This window comes from Culex quinquefasciatus, chromosome 2, assembly GCF_015732765.1.
Source record: "Culex quinquefasciatus strain JHB chromosome 2, VPISU_Cqui_1.0_pri_paternal, whole genome shotgun sequence".
Classification (NCBI taxonomy): domain Eukaryota; kingdom Metazoa; phylum Arthropoda; class Insecta; order Diptera; family Culicidae; genus Culex; species Culex quinquefasciatus.
In genome coordinates this window covers 5,300,819-5,308,303 of record NC_051862.1, presented here as the reverse complement: position 1 = coordinate 5,308,303, position 7,485 = coordinate 5,300,819, and positions in this window count along the sequence as shown.

Below are 7,485 nucleotides of genomic sequence, written 5' to 3'. Positions count from 1 at the left end.
GATTTACAGCCGGCTTACCGGGTAACCTCCACCCTCCAAGGAAAAAAGGGCTTAAGGACTCAAAAAAGCAAGAACGTCGAAAAAGCCACAGGTCGGTGATTTTATTGGAAAATTATTCGATTCAAAGGTTGGTCGTGGGACATTTGTGGAAAATGGTGTGCCCCCCAAGTGTACGGTTATTAAACAGACATTTCCTCTACGCTTCCGATGGCCACTTGCCGCTCTAATGGTAAGGAAATAGAATTGGAAATTGGATCCCAACATGCGATTTCGTGACTTGTTCGATTTAAGTGTTTTCTTTAAGGGGATTTGAAAGTGGGTGAAAATTTCTTCGTCGCTGCGATAATCACGCAATTGAGGTGATATCAATTTGTGTTTTATAAATCTGGAAGTTTAAAATTTCTTCAATCACATAAATTAAAAGATTAACTCATCACCAGGACAGCCCTTTTTAACTTAATTTATTCAAAATGGTTTGAATTCAGTCAACGTCGGCCAGATATAATTACACCAAACTCTCAACTTTGAAGCTGTAAGTAAATAATATTTTAATTTTCGTCACGTGTCGGTTGTCCATTGTGTAGGATTTCCGCTGTCGAAGAAGCGAGGGTACAACAAAAGAGAAAATTTGAAGTTTGGCTGGCAGCTGATAAGGAAAAAATGACACGAGACATTGACGACGGATTTTTTTAAATTTTGTTCCATGCTGAAGAATCGCAACGAAAAACATTGCAGAGTAAGAAGGTGAACGACTGGTGTAAATGTATCATCATCACTGGTGTTGCAATCATTAAGCGTGACAAGTGTTATGTGTTGCGCAGCACTTTTTGCCTTGTTGCGCAACATATAAAATATGTGTGTGACATTTTTTATTGTTTGATTGGAAAAAAAATATTATAAATATCCAAATAAGTTTAATTAAAAGAATGACTTCAAAAGTTAAAATTATTCCAAAAGTTTGACGCAAAAAACATTTGAATATTGAATGAAAAACATAACGAATGAATTAATAATGAAAAGCATCTCAAGTCTCAAATCTTTCGCCTCCTCAATATCGAAAACTTCTCAAGACAGCCAACTTATTCTGTTTATCACAAAAAAGAAGATACAATTTATCTCTGCCGCTTCGATTCCTGCCAGTTTGTTTACGAAAAACAGTTTCCGTTCCCTTTTCCGACGGTTGCCACCCCTTTTTCCAGCTGATTTCCACCGCGATTCAACACGGGCAACGCGGGTGGTGGGGTGATGTTTTGCCCAAACAAAAAGCAGCCTCCCAAAAACTTGCTGACTGAGTCAATATTGTGCGAATCTGGTGAGCGGTGGCGGAGGCGGTGGCAGTCGTAATTCAAATTTCATTACCATTTCGACAAAGAATCGAGAAAGCCAGATTTGGAAAGTCGAGTTGGGTTTGATTTGAAGGTGAGGTAGGGTGAAGTTATCTGACTGGTACTAATTAAAGCGTTTTTGGAAAGTCTGTCGAAATGATTTTGATGATAGCGATCTTGGCGCCAAGATGGTTGCCTGGTTGGTGGGGGCGAAATTACCTTGTTTTATAATCATCAGACAGATTGATGAGGGGAAGCTGTCTAGGGGGTAATGGAAGGTGTCATCGAGGGGAGTTGGTAGACGATAATGGTGGAAACTGTCAGCACACTCATTTATCGCGAAATAAACTGCTTTTTCGCTATCCTGACATTTGAATATGAATATTTTTAAGTTCCATGTAAGGATCGTTCGTATAAGGATAGTAGGAATGATCAGATAGTCCGTTACTATCAAACTTTTTATATTAGGCTGGTACCAACTTTATACATCCCAGACTCGATTATCCGAAGCCTCGATTATCCGTAGTTTCGATTATCCAAAGTTCGATTTTCCAAAGGTTTGTATGGGACTCCATATAATCGAATCATAACAAAAATCAAAGTATTTTTAAAAAATTTATTTCTGATTAACATCAAATTTGAGCTCTGCATGTCATTTCCATGTTCCATTCCATCATTTTCCATGTCATTAGTGACAATGCGTGGCCAATAGTGGCAGTGCGTGGCCGAATGGTTAAGCTGTCCGCTTTGTATGCGGATGATTCTGGGTTCGATTCCCATCTGCTGCAACCTTCCATCGGATGAGGAAGTAAAATGTCGGTCCCGGCCTTGGTTGTTAGGCCGTTAAGTCATTCCAGGTGTAGGAGTTGTCTCCATGCCATAAGTACAAACAACACACCAAACCAAGGCTACTCCGGTGGAATCGCTGGCGGCGGTTGGACTCGCAATCCAAAGGTCGTCAGTTCAAACACTGGGGTGGAAGGTTCCTTGGAGTAGAAAGAGGTTTGGGTGCTCTCCCCATTCAAGCCTTCGGACTCCTAGGTTCGAGCAGAAACTTGCAATAGAGACTACAAAAGACCCGGGGGTCGTTAATGTGGATGGTTTGATTTGTTTGATTGTGACAATAATTTGAATGGAAAAGCAATAATTTTGTTTCTTTTCAACGAATTTAGTTACAAATAATTCATACTTATTCTGTGAAACGTTAATTTCAGTTTCTGCATTATTTTAAACTATAACTACCTTTTGATTTTTTTTTCTGAATCAGCAAATACAACATCATTTCTTGAGCTTTTTGGGATTCAACATTGTAGTTTAAAATGTTAACGAATCTTTATTTGCACTGAGTGACTTTTCAAAAGTTTCACAAACTTGTTGCAGTATCGGGATTTTTGTAAAATGATAAATATCAACTCCAAACAACAATTTAAATTTGTTATTCATTTACAGATATCAGGAAAACCCGAACTTTCAAAATTGGTGGTTTTCAACTTTACAAAGATTGACAGAGTTTTTTTTTCCAAAATATAATTGAATATTGAGGTTGATGTTAAGCCCAAAATTACTTATTGACATCCAAAAATGGAAATTACCTTTATACAGCAAAATAAACTTAGGAATTTAGAATTTAAAAAAAAAACTGAAGTTGAATTTTACATTTTGTAAATAAAATGATTAGAGAAGCATTGATTGGTTTATTCGATTTGGAACATCCAGTGTTCTAAACAATTAAAAAAAAAATAATGTTCTGATTCGATTATTTTATTTTGCATCGATATTTAATTTTTCAGGAGTCTCGACCGAATATCCCGGGAATCGAGATGCCCAAAAATCATCGATATCCCGGGAATTCCCGCTCGTCACCCTCTATCTGCCACCGCAATTTTGTCCAATTTGAATTGTTAATTGCCTTTCAAATTGAAAAAAAATAAAAATTATAAATCATTTTAGAGTCGTCTGTCAAAAATAAGACAACGAAAAAAAATCGTGATTCGATTATCCGAAGATTCGATTATCAAAAGTGAAATTTTTCCGAGTCCTTCGAATAATTGGAATTAGAGGGTGACGAGCGGGAATTCCCGGGAAATCGGCCATTTTTGGGCCTCTCGATTCCCGGGAAATTTGGTCGAGACTCCCGGGAAATTTTATACTTACAAATATCGACCCAAAATCAAAAATTTAATCAGAAAAACATTTGAAAAATTCAAAATTGTTTAGAATATTAGATGTCCAATGTTCGATTCTCAAAAATGCTCAAAATGCTTCTCTAATCTTCTTAATCTAAAAGTGTAAATTTAAATTTTAAAAAATTCTAATAACTATAATTGAGAGTAACCAAAAAATGTGGACCCCAAAATTTACCTTGAAAGCAGTAACACACCAGGAATGAAATATTTATTATTTTTAAGCAGGAAAACCTTTTCAAGAAAAGTTTGATTTCCATATCCTTTATCAAGCATAGAAAAATTCATAATCTTGTTTTTTTTTAATTCTCGCTGTATCGAGGTAATTTCCTTTTTTGATGTCAATAAGTAATTTTGTGTTTTGCATATTAAATTATATTTATGTTGGGAATAAAAATAAGGCATAATTTGTAAAGTTAGTATCCGCTAATTGTGAACATTTACAGTTGATCTTAAGAAGGAAAAAATCAAATCAAAGTTTTTACGTTGTGTCGTTATTTATCATTTTGCAAAAATGCCATATTGCATAAATGGAAAATTATATATTAGTTATATTTTTACTTTCAAAAAATCTAATAATAAGTTTGTCCAACTTTTGAAAAATCACTCAGTGCGAATGAAGATTCGTAAACATTTTAAACTGCAATTTCGAGTCCCAAAAAGGCTCAAGAAACGATTTTGTATTTGTAGATTGAGGTAAAAAATTTAAATGAAGAAAAAGTTCCTTAAAACAATGGTTACTTTCATTTCATTGGATTAGTATGAATTAATTGTATCTTTATTTTACATTTTATTGGATTAGTATGAATTAATTGTATCTGAATTCATTAAAAGAAACGTTTTTTTACTTTTCTTTTTAAGTTATTGACACTATTGGCTAGTTAAAAAAAATCCCGGGTCCCGGGAATTCCCGGGAAATAGCAAAACTTAACTCTCGATTCCCGGGAAATTGAAAATCTCGAGAGTCGTCACTCACTTCAGAGTCGTTCCGAAAAATTAGAGGGCAATTTTTTTTCTAAAGGCTTCAAAATTTCAATGAAAATTGAAGTGCAATCAGCTGAAATTTATTTGAAATGAATTCTCCTGCGTTTAGAAACATTTTTTAGCATATTTGTTTTAATTGAAATTTTTCAATGATAATTATCGCAAAAACTTTTTTTTCGCATAAATTTTTGATTTCGTCAAATCATACATTTTTTGAAAACTAATGATTGCAAAAAACTGAACCAGTGTAAAATGCATTGTAAAACACCCTTTCGTCAAAATACTGAGACTATTACTTGATATTTCAATTTTTATTTTTTAATTTGTTCCCTTCCTCTTTTGACCCCGGCCTGAGCCGAGGGACAGAAACTTTGAATAATTTTTGCATCGGCCTTAGTTTTTAATATTAAAATTAATCAAAAATATCGGGAATTTCTTTGACAAATTGCAATATTGTTTCAAACGAACTGGTGGCAAGTGATATGTTTTTTATAAATTTATTTAAATATCTTGCTTAAAAATATATTAAATTATAATTAATCAGTAAATTGTGTAAAATTGTGATCCCAACAGATAATAGAAGAGAAAAAGATGTTTTATATTTCTTTCCAAAAAATGTGCGATTGAAGTTGACTAGTTTAAAGTGTATTTGATGTTATTGTGTTAAACAAATTCTAAAGAACAAATTGAAAAATAACTTTTCGTATAAAATAATCTGAGGATTGAAAAATCTTTAATATTTAGAACAGTGATGATATGAGATATTTTTCTACAAATGTCACATAGAAACTATTGAATCATTTTATGCATGTTTCAAGTATTCTTTCAATATTGTGGGTTTTCAAAATAGGGGGTGGTCTGCAACCATACCAGTTTATGACCCTGCCTTGTTACCATAAGTTTTGAAAATAAACATTAACTTATTTTAGAAAAAAATAAATCTATTGAACTTAACAAGACTGATTCATAAAAACACAAATTTTGACAAAACATTTATATTTTTACGCTTCGGTTCAATTTAAAATAAAAAACAGATTCAGTAGGAAAAACTTCAACTGAAAAACATATTGCTTGATTATTTTAGAATTTCGTTAGGGTGATCTAACATACTTTTTCCTTATTTAGTTTTAAGTTTGGATTAGTTGTTAAAGTGATTTTTCCTTTTTTACTCAAATGTACTCTTTTCAGTAAAAAAAATAATAACAATTTGAAGTAAATAAATGAATGTGAACAGGCCATAAAACCAAAAAGTACAACAAAGAAAAAGAGAACTTAGCCATGGCACTTTGAATGTAAATTAAATGGAATTATTGTCAGAATGTTCAATGAAGATATACTTAATTTAAAACAACTTTTCCCTTAAAAACAGACATTTATGTAATTATAGACGAGCCACGTAGTCCAGTGGTAACGCTTCCGCCTCGTAAGCGGTAGATCGGGGTTCAAATCCCGGGTCGGACCAACACAACTGGTGATCTTTTCCCTTCTGGAATCGATTGCTTAGTAAAGGGAAGGTAGTGTATCGTCACACGTCACGACACCTTAGGGAGGCGACCTATGGAATGTTAACATTAAGTTGAGAATGAAACTGCCACTGAATCCGCTTTGTAAATGCCGGCCCCGATACTCTTCAAGGGTGTTCCCCTCAGGAACTGGGAAAGATTTACTTTACTTTTATGTAATTATATAGCATCATTTTTACCATAAAATAGATGTAACTTTGGACCCTTATTATATTCCTGAAAAGTAAGATTTTTGAACACACCCTAATCGTGAACCTCCCTTATTTTCAATTAAGCTAAAAATTGCAACAACTCTTCTTAAAACAACAAATTCGTTCAGATAATTGATTTGTTAGAATTGAGCAAAAGATGCTCTCCAGTGTATTCGCTAATAATTTTTCAACCCATAAATTACGGTACTTTTCCTTCCAGGCAGTCAAAAAGTAATTTTTGGACTCCGCAACGATCGAAATAAGCCTAATAGAAGTCGGCGTTTACAAGAAATGAAACCGAAATCGTCACCATTTTCCCCATCGTCGGCATAATTGGCAAGCTTTTGTGGAATTGCGACAGCATTTCTTCGGAGCGTATTGTCTGATATCAGAGAAACAGTCAAATTTCGTTGGCTGGAGAATAAAAAAAGAAGAAGGAGGACAAAAACGATACTCGCCCCAAAAGTCTGTGGCTGTCAGCCAGTCTGGAATGAATCACGCTTATGATGTATCGTTTTATTTATTTTTTGTCGCTTCTTCTTTCTTGTTGTCTGAGAAGATTCATCCACCTCCCCCCCTCCCTCCTCAAACTCCCATCGAAGGGTACTTGACTCAACTTGAGCAAACTTGACTTGGAGCAGCTGTTCATTGTTCGAGTTGGAGCTTCCGAGGAAATATTCCGGTTATTTATTCAATCTGGTGTTCAGGCAATTGGGCAAGATTCATCACGACGAAATCTAATTTTGGAATTTGAACCAACATCTGAGCATCCACTCTACCTCTTACTCTCTCACGAGAAAGAAGGGATCATAGTCTTGAGGCTGTCATTGAGCAGCCTTGGCTCTGGTTCCCGTCAAGAAGCCTCCCCGGAGGAGCCTTCTGGCTCCCCAAATGATTGATGGTGATAACGATGTGAGGGAAATTTTCGCGCCGCAACGAGACCATGTTTTTACACGGCCTTTAATGTGAGCATTTTTTTCGCGCCGGGCAAAACATAGCCCCTCAGTTTCCGGCATTACCGAGCGAAATAAGAATTTCTATAAATCATCAACAGGCCAGGATTGTCGCCGCATGAATGGAGATTGGATGGTGATGGGAAAGAAGGTAACAAAAAAATCCGCCGAAATTCGTTGGCAGATTTGTGTCACCATGGAGGAAGTTCAGATTTAGCATGATTTTACGAGTGTTGAAATGAGATCTCTCCGCTGGCAGCCGAAATGGTGATGAATGTTTGACGCTTTGAGGACACAATGAGTGGAAGAGGGATTGGCATGTATTT